General features: G+C 38.9%; 2 long non-coding RNA genes across 3 annotated transcripts; both read left to right on the forward strand.

The window, feature by feature from the left end:
- Positions 1 to 851: 851 nt before the first annotated feature.
- On the forward strand, positions 852 to 2,940 carry LOC119315003. 2 transcript variants are annotated; one of them, XR_005152536.1, is made up of 4 exons: positions 852 to 1,162; positions 1,777 to 1,884; positions 2,072 to 2,139; positions 2,906 to 2,940. It is a non-coding gene; the product is annotated as an uncharacterized LOC119315003 (long non-coding RNA). The 2 variants fall into 2 exon arrangements; XR_005152537.1 differs by having other exon boundaries at positions 852 to 1,158.
- On the forward strand, positions 2,937 to 3,576 carry LOC119315009. The gene is made up of 3 exons (XR_005152538.1): positions 2,937 to 2,967; positions 3,051 to 3,132; positions 3,526 to 3,576. It is a non-coding gene; the product is annotated as an uncharacterized LOC119315009 (long non-coding RNA).
- Positions 3,577 to 10,136: the final 6,560 nt, after the last annotated feature.

The raw sequence follows: 10,136 nt of genomic DNA on the forward strand, positions 1-10,136 counted from the left end.
AAAAGAGGCAAGCTGAAGAGGAAGGTTGGAAGAAGGAGAGTTATGATTGCCTCTTCCTCCTGTTGCTAAGGTAAGATATACGCATACAATACACTCACGTGATTGTTTCAAAGGGATTCTAGAATTTTTCCTCAAAGTGATACTATTTGCATATTGAAGTTATCCCTCCACAATCCATTTCGTTGTACTTCCTCCAGAAAGATAATATGATCTCCATAGAGGATTTCTCAGTAGAGTTTTTTTATGTTCTCTTTATTAAAATATTTAAAGCTCCGAGCTTCAGAGAATCAAACTCAGGTTCACTATATTATCTTTCTGGAGCTAGATTTGGTATAGTGAACCTGAGTTTTAATCCTTATACCATACATTGAGCTAGATTTGGTTGCCTGAAAAAGGAAAAATACGTCTCTTTGTGTAATTGTGGTAATCAATTTTAATCTTTCTTGCTTTTACCTTAGTCTTGCTCAATATGGTCTTATACTTTGAAAGTTCTAATCTGGTTAACATTAAGCTTTTGAAGTTTTAGTTATACCTGTGTTGATAGTCATTAGAAGACAACTAAATAACAAAAGGTTAGAGTTCAGTTTCAGTTATGTATCAAATTATTTATTTCATTGAGATGTCTGAGATTTAAATTAGAAGAAATTTTATTAGCTTTGCCATGTGGCTACAAAATCCCCTCACTATTGTTTGATCTTGACAGTCTCTGAACCTGTTATATTCTGTAACTTTAGAGAACATACTGGACATTAACTGTTGCTTGAGATATATTAATCTGTTCTATTTGAGATATATGGGTCATTGGATAAGTAGGATCCTCTATACCGAAGTGAAGATGTTAGAAGTATTTACTAGCTCTCCTCTGCTTTTTTCTGCAGGTGGCACTTTTGCTTGTGTCTTGTTATCTTTTCGAAATGGTGAAGCTGACAATGATAGCCTGTATCACTGATGGCCTTTCATTTGCGGAGTGCTTAGATGGTGGTTATGTTAAGGATGTTGTCTTCTACAAGCAGCAAGCAAAATTAGTCACCTTGCCTCTCTTGCACTTAACATTGTCTAATTAGACTTTTCAAAATGATTATCCAGGACTGCTTGGCCTCTCGTTTCGATTAGCCTATCATTAAAGTTGGAAACACCAGAATTGACGCTTGCGTATGAGTAGGTACCAACTCTCTTCTTTACTCTTTCATGGTGAATCCATTTTTATTATCCCCTGTTTGATAGTTTTTTCTCCTCTTGACCCAAATAAAGAGATTTGATGTGATGATTGAGGTAGAAGGCTAGCTGAACATATTGATCAAATGTCTGCTGATGTACTTTATTATTCTTTGTTTCATTGTTTTTTGTATGGTGACCGTGAACTCTATAGGTAGAAGAGCAGAGGACATAAAGGTGCATAGCTATTTTGTCACTACTAATATATATGACTAATTAATGCCCACAAAGTTTGAATGAGATAATAATGAGAGATTATCAAAGAACAGAGCTCTCTGGTACTTGATATATATGATCCTTTTAGCAGCCCACAAGATGTCTCGGGACATGCTCATAAGAGGATATGATGTGATACGTGTTTGCTCAAACGGTCCAAGACTTGGATGAACAGTTGGAATAAAGGATCTCTCTCTGTATCCACCTTGGAAAAAATAGAATCAACCCTTCCTCTTATTAATCATGTGCAGCCTCTTTAATTTGCCTTCCTAGCCTGTGTCATTTGGTTCTGAATTTTTTTTCTGCTATACAACTTAACAATTTAATTTCGCATGTCATGTGCAGAGAGGTCCAGGACGATCTGAGACACATGGGTTTCCTGTTCTCAACTTCTCATGTTTGATTTTAATTCTTTTGCTTTTTGGTTAACCAGAGCTCAGAATCAAGATTAAGGTGTGCACTCATATAACCTATGCGGTGTCATGGTTTTTAAATCCTGCTCCCCATGGCTCACTATTGCATTTGGAAGTTGGAACTGTATCTTAGATTGATTTGCTATGATGGGATATAAATAGCAGCCTTACTAATGTGTCACTTTACTTGGCTGCTTGCTGCTGAAACTTCTATATTTCTATTTCAGAAAGTAGTTGAGCACAAAGCAAACAAGGTGATGTTTGCCCATAGATGCCTGATGATGATCATTTCCTGGTGAGTTTGTGTTGCCCATAGAGAACTTGAAATAGTCATGGCTGGACCTATGAATGAAACAATAACAGTCATGCATTCGGTATGCTCTTGGTAGATATTTTCTGATTATGCTTGTGCCTGTCAATTTGTATTAATGTTTATTTTGTATTGTTCTACCTACATTTTTTTTGTTAAATTCCGCGTCTGTCGATATTGTTTCATTTGCACACAACTAGCTATCGTCGGGTACAACACTAATGTCGCTATTTAGATCCTAAACTGTGCCCTTCCTTTATTATTAACATACCCTTCTGAATTTTCTTGCAGTTGTAGGTTTGCTAAAAGTTCTTGAGTTGTCTTGCATGATTTTGCTTTTATACATATATATATTTCTTTGAACTGTGGCTTTTCTGATGCACCTGTGCTATTTTTTCCTCTATTGAGGTGCTGAATGTTTTTTCCTTTACTATACATCTGTATCTACTTATTGGCTAGATGTTTTCTTACCCATTTTGTTTTCTTCTTTGAGAAGGCTATACGTGCTCTTGGAATTATGCAAGATATGAAAAAGTGTTATATTATTTCATCTCCCTGGTGCCTCTCGACATTTCCATTATGAGATATATTGAGTAATACATATATATTATCTATTGCCGGGGTTAGTTAAAACGGGGCCATGTGGGGTCCGCCATGGGTTAATAATGTTGAGGTCTTTTGCATATCGCATTTGAGCAAAGACCATTATTTGAATGCTGATTTAATGTGCCTTTTTGCTTTGTTCTTCTAGAAGAGTACAATGCTGGGTGGATATTCTTCTACCTTAGAAGATGAGATCGATGGTATTTCAAGGTATGTACTTTTGCTTTCCCCATAAGTTTATAACAATATCTATCTTTGTCGTGTCTGCTTATTTCACTGTTTTTCTCTTAAAGTGGACAAGATGAGACACTGACGGGAAAAGAAGCTTTGCCCTCCGAACAGGAAGCCTAGGCTCTAGACTGGGTATCTCTTAAAGTAATCATACTTTTGATGTGTTTTGTGTGATCCTCATATTCGTTAGTTAGTTAACCCATATGCTATACATTCCTCTTACGTGCATTTGAGGATTGGCTATGCATGACCTTATCATTTTGGTCATGACCGTGCAAAGAAATGATGGCTCGGCTGTAGGGGCATATCAACAGATGCTAGCTTGAGTTGGTCCTTTGTTCTCAATGGATTTGTTATTATTATGCCCTGTCACCCAACATACATTGTTCTGGATTTGCACCTCCTATTTTATTCTGTTGTACTGTCCAAGGGCAAGCAAATATTATGGTTAGCATATAAGACTAAGTTGTATTGAATCTTTAATAGTTGTCATAACGTGAGCTGCCATAAAACACAAGATCTTTGATTGTGGTGCAGATTTTTCAAAGACTGGAAGAAGTATCCCGAGGAGGAAGACAGGATCCTGGGTGTACGCTGAGTACTCTCTTTTGCCTGGCATAGTGAATGAGAACAGATCCGAAATAGCGGACCAAGCTATATGTGCTATCCTTTTACTGGTGTACGGAGAACATATCCAGCATGTATTTGGGTGTACGAACTGTTGTATCGATGATGTCGAGTCGCTGTGCGTACATGTCATAGCTTCATATGCATATATAAATTGTTGTATCCGCTTTGTACCTTTGTATCATGTGTAACATATATTCTGATTTACTTGGCTGAATATGATTCAATCAAGTTCAGATTTTGGGAAGTATATGTTTTCCTTTGCTTCGTCATACTGTTTTTTATCTTTCTGCCGGGTTAGCTAAAATGAAACCAGGTGGGTGCGGCAGGCCGCACTTCACATTCGGGATCCTACGCTGTTGGAAATATCTAATTGGCTTTGTAGTTTTATCACGTCCACTTTGATGTTGCCTTACTTCTGGGGCGGGTTAGTTTTTATAATCTTATGACTCTGTTGAACTTGATGATGTTACATTTCTGGAATGTTTATTCTTCTTCATAAACTATTGTCCTGTTACATGTAAATCTGGCCTACCAAGGCATCATGTGGTTTGATCTTCCATTGCTTGGCCATATCGGTTGGACCGGCACCCTCGCGCCAAGGCGCGTTGCCGATCTAGTTGATTATTGTCCTGCCATGTGGCTCTGCAAGACCTCGAAGTTGAAATGCAAATTATATTCTTATTACTACACTGATATTATATTCCTTTGATTCTTACGTGACTGAGAATCATAGTGAAACGGAAACACGTTTTGTATTATTGTGTGTCCAGAGGTGCAGGCGCAGCGAGCTGTGTGACGCTTGAGAAGGAAGCGTCCATCGTAGTGCTCCCTGCTTGAGTGCCACATGAGCGTGGGTGGTTTACGCTTACGGGTGAGAGGATTAGGAAAGAGGAGACATTGGTTGTATCCATGCATTCTTGGGCCCACTTTTTGGAGCAATGTACTCCCTCCGGTCCTTTTTACTCTGCATATTAGGTTTGTCTGAAGTCAATCTCATTCAACTTTGACCAAGTTTATATAAAAAATTATAGACATTCACATAACAACACCAATATCATTAGATTCATCTTGAAATATATTTTCATATTATATTTATTAGATATTATAGATGCTAATAATTTCTAATATAAATTTGGTCAAACTTAGCAAAGTTTGACTTTCGGCAAATTCAATGTGCAGATTAAAAAGGACCGGAGGGAGTACGAAGAATCTTCTCTCTTGACTAGCCAGAGCGAGCTGTCCACGCCTTCTAGGACTGGAATCACAATGTACGTACCATACAAAGACATCCGACCTACTGTAGCTAACGACCAAAACAATGGCGTCAAGCGAGGACCGATGACCGGCTACTTAATTGTCTGTAATAGCGATTTGCTAATTTGTTGTGTCCAACGGTTGTAGGAGTATGCTGGCTCCTATCTTCCGAAAAAGCCCAAGAGTTTCTCAAAAGTAGCAGAGAAGGCCCTGTAAAATTATAGAAAAGCTCAAGAATTTTCGAGAAATCACAAAAAAGGTTGCCGAGGAATGCTGAAAAGCCAGGAAAATTCACCTGAACTCATAGAAAAATAAGGAACAATCCCATAAAATGTGGAAAAATATTTTGTGGAGGCCTCTTTTCCACCTCTTTGTGGAAAGCAATCCTTCCACTCAGTGCCATTGCCAAGTTAGTTTCCTCTAGAAGATTGAACATTTCTCTTCTCAAGAGCAATAAACATCAAAGCCCGTAAGTACCAATAATTCAAAGGAGAGTTAAAGATCATCAAGACTCGGGAAAATTTGACATGCAACCACAACAATGACTATTGTTTTTTTTTTGACCCAACACCGTAGAACAAAATGTTCTACGGTAAATCAATTAAAGCAAAATATAGTACAAAAATGTTACAAATTCCAAAAAAATAAAGGCTATAAGCTAGCCAATGCCTGCTCTAGGAATGGAACCCATGATTACAAATTATGATCTATCCACTGTGAAAAACGAACTGCAAACTTTTGCTTGATCTTATGTCGAAGTAGCTTTAGATCATTCTTGAGGTGGTATCTCCAAGACTGAATCGAATGAGGAAGAGCTCTCAACACTAAATTATTTCTCTGAATCCAAATGTTCCAACAACCCAAAATAAGGATTTCAACAGCGAATTGTTTTGGAAGGAGCTGTGTGGCCAAGATCGTGTCCTCATAAACAGAAGTTCCTCTACGTCTGTCTGGAATCAGAGAGTTCCAGCAGTCTTGCGCAAAACTGCAATCCCACAATAAATGCATAGGAGTTTCTTCTGCTTGCTGATTACAGTTAGGGCAAAAGGTATCATCAAGGTGCATGCCCTTTTGTAGAAGAAGAGCCCTCGTGTTGATTCGACAGTGAGCTACCAACCAAAAAAAGATTTTATGCTTTAGCCTGCTGGAGCTATCCCAAATGAGACTGAAAATAGGATGTTCCTCATGCGTTTCCAGAAGCAGATTATAAATAAGAATTGAAGAGGGCCTGCCAGAAGCACCAATGGTGTTCCACCTATCTTTAACTTGTGGGTCTAAGGTTGGAGCCAAAGAGGGGAGCTGGTTGAATTCTTCAAATGCTTCTACTGAGAGAGGTAAATGGAACTGATCAATCCAATTTTCCTCCTGAAACAAACTTAGTACCGATTGATCCTCATGAAGGGCAAAGGAGTGAAGGTGAGGGAGCAAGGATTGGAGCTGCTGTTCCAACCAATTATCTGACCAGCAGAGAATAGATTGTCCTGATCCAATGGAGCATTTGCTGATTTGTTTGAATCTCTCTAGGAGAGCAATCTGAGACTTCCACCAGAAAGAGCCTTCAACTTTTCTTCTTGGCAGTTTAGAGTGGTAATATTTCTCCCAGATTAAATTAATCCAAGGTATATCCTCCTTATTGAGAAATTTAAGCAGATTTTTCATTACAAGTGCCTTGTTATGAATAGAGATATCAAGAATTCCAAGTCCTCCTTGCTTTTTTGGCCTACAAACCTTGGACCAAGCAATAAGTGCAGTTCCTCGATCCTCCATACCAAATTTCCTCCAAAGGAAATTTCTCAAGTACTTGTTGATTTGCTGTAACACACCAACTGGGAGAGCTAGAGAGCTCATGAAGAAAATTGGCAGGGATGCAAAAACTGATTTTATAAGCAAAAGCCTGCCATCATAAGATAACATAGTGGAGCAGCCAGAAAGCCTTCTTTCAATTCTTTGCATCATTGGGTTAAAATCTTCAATTTTTGGTTTTGTTGTGCCAAGAGGGAGACCTAAATATGTGACCTTGCTGGCAGTCCAAAACATTAAGCAAAGAGTTGAGCTGTGAGATTGGTACATTTAAAGGCACCAAGAAGGATTTCTCATAATTCACTCTCAGACCTGTGAAAGCAGAGTAATGTAGGAGGAGATTTTTGACTTGCTCAATTTGTCTCATATCAGCTGGCAGGACTAAGATGGTATCATCAGCAAACTGAATCACTGGGAAGTTAGGGCAAGCTTGACTAACAATAGGAGGAAGAATCAGCTGATTTTGCATAGCTTCATTGAGGGTGGATTGAAGTAGGTCAGCAGCCAACACAAATAGCAAAGGAGAGACAGGGTCACCTTGTCTGACCCCTTGATTGCAATGAAAGAATTTTCCTGGCACCCCATTGAGCAACACTGAAGAAGTACCAGAGGAAAGGAGCATGGAGATCCAATTCATCCATCTATCTCCAAAACCTCTTGCTTTAAGAATTGCAAGAATTGCTTGATGGTTCAGAAGATCAAAAGCCTTTTCAAAGTCTAGCGTGAGGAGAACAATAGGCAATTTAGACTGCTGACATTGATGTAAGTACTCATAAGACCATCCTAGACAGTCATTAATGGTTCTGCTCTAAATAAATCCATATTGATTGACATGAACCAATTTGAGAATAACTGTCTGAAGTCTATTGGCCAGCAACTTGGTAATGATCTTGATGGAGCAATTGAGAAGGGAAATTGGTCTGAAATCATTTGCTCTGGCAGGATTGTCCTTTTTGGGAACTAGAGTGATGAAGGAAGCATTGATACTTTGCAGAGAAATATTTCCATGGTAGAAATCTGTAATCAGCCTGTAGAAATCTTCAGCAATGATGCTCCAACAAGCTTTAATGAAATCACCATTGAATCCATCAGGACCAGGAGCTTTATCAGAAGGAAGATCCTTGACCATAGAGTCAATTTCCTGTTTTGAGAAAGGAGCATCTAAATCCTCTAAACCATCAACTCTGTGAATAAGTCTTATTAGATTAAGATGGTCAGACATCTCACTTGAAGTACCCAATCTTTCTTTGAAAGCTGACCAAAGAACTGTAGCCTTAGCATGGTGCTCTGTTACTTCAACCCCCTGATCATTCATAAGAGTTTGAATGAAGTTATGTCTGTATTTAATGGTAGCCTTAGCCTGAAAGAATTTTGAATTCTCATCTCCAAACTTCACCCATCTAATTGTTGCTCTCTGTCTCCAGTAAATGCTTTGAAAGGACAACAACCTCAAGAGATGCTCTTTCAAGATTTCTCTGCCATTTTGCTCCATATCTGAGAGCTGTCTAAACTCCTCAAAATAATCCCACATCAAGATTACACTATTTGTGGCCTGAATGCTGAGCGCAAGGTTGGAAATGCCCTTACTCCAAATTTTTAGACTTTTCCTAATCCTTTTAAACTTTGCAGTAATGAGTTTGGCAGTAGTAGTGGCTTGAATGGCTTGGTGCCAGCTGGACTTTACTACTTCTTGGAAATCTGGAAGTTGAAGCCAAAAATTCTCAAACCTGAATACTTTAGCATTAGGGATAGAAGTACCAATTAGGATCACAAATGGGCAATGGTCAGAAATAGGCTTGGCCAAGGGAAAGGACAAGGTATTTGGGTAGTGAGAGGACCAGTTTTTAGATGTGAATACATATCAATTTTTTCTAACAGAGGTGCCTGCTGCATGTTACTCCAAGTAAAACTTCTTCCCTTCAAAGGAATTTCTACCAAAGCTAATTGACTGATTGCAGCATTAAAATCCATCATATTGTTTATATTTCCAGCACCATCATTTCTATTGGAAGGATATCTAATATAATTAAAATCCCCAGAAATTAGCCAGTTTGTTTCAACAGGCATCTGAATGTTTTTGAACCAGTCCAGAAATAAATGTCTCCCTTCCTCATCACAGGGACCATAAATATTAGTCAGAATCCAAGATTCTCCTGTGTGAACTGAAATAAACCTCATTGAAAGAGAGAAATCATTTTTAAACAGACATTCTCCTTGAAACATAGCATCATTCCAAGCCACAAGCAGACCCCCCGAAGCCCCTATAGAGGGTGAGAACTCAAATTTATTGATTCTTTTTGGGGCAAATTTTCTTAAATAAGAGATGTCAAAAACCTCTCTCTTGGTTTCTTGCAGACAAATAACTGAGCACTGTGATTCTTCAATTTTATTAGAAATTGCAAGCCAATTATCACTGGAGTTTATACCTCTCACATTCCAGTTTAAAATATTCCAGGATCTACTCATTGCAGAAACAAGCAGGCATACAGCAGGAACAACCACTGAGCAGAAATTCTTAAAATAGGCCATAGACTCAAACTAAAACAGGCCCACAGATTGAAGGTTCTCAGAAAAGTCCAGGGACCAGAGATTGAATTCATTACAATAAAGATGTACTGTAAATTCAGGAGCAAGGACCATAAACAAAAGGACCTAATTTGATCCAAAAGAGGGGCAGCTGCAAAAACTCCCCACAGTGCCTCCCAAGACTTCAGTCCTTCCATGCTGATGGCTTCCCCCTCTTTTAACTTTCTTCTGCAAGAGGATTTCTTCAGAGCAAGCCTTAGGGTCCACCTTGCAGTAAGAAGAATTCAGATTCTTAATTATTTTTGAATTGCAGACAGGAGGCTTAGCAGTACAAGCCAAACAGCTACTATCATGACATGTTTTCTTCCTATATCCCTTGTTTAAATGTTGCAATCTCTCACTTCTTCTTACCTCAGATTCCATAATAGGCATCCTGTCCTTCCTTTTACCCTTAACAGCAGCAGGACTGGAGAAGCTGACCACCTCAGCAGGTAAAGGTTGCATCTCCTCCAATCTAGGAGCCTGCAACTGAAGCAAGAAGGAGCCACAGTTATAGGGCAAGAAGGAGGAATGAAGAAGGCTAGATGTTGAGATTTCTGAAACTCTTCACAAATAATAGCCCACATAGGAGACAACAAGAACATCTTGGCCCACTCAAATTTATCAGGTGTCAAAAGAGCATAACAAATGAAATCCACCCAGTCATAAGGTACCTGAACTTCAGTGAGGCCTTCAGCACTAACAGAGAAATGCTTCTCCCAGGCAAATAAACAAGCCACAGACTGACTGCCAGAATCTGCAACAGAATCATCAATAGATAAATATTTCCCTTTGATAGAAAACCCTGGTGGTGCTGAGGAATGAGAGGTAGAAGAGTAGGTAACAGCCCTACATTCAGAGTCAGGCTTGGAAGAACCATCAGAAGAACAGTCTAGGAT

This window comes from Triticum dicoccoides, chromosome 1B (assembly GCF_002162155.2).
Source record: "Triticum dicoccoides isolate Atlit2015 ecotype Zavitan chromosome 1B, WEW_v2.0, whole genome shotgun sequence".
In the NCBI taxonomy this organism is placed as follows: domain Eukaryota; kingdom Viridiplantae; phylum Streptophyta; class Magnoliopsida; order Poales; family Poaceae; genus Triticum; species Triticum dicoccoides.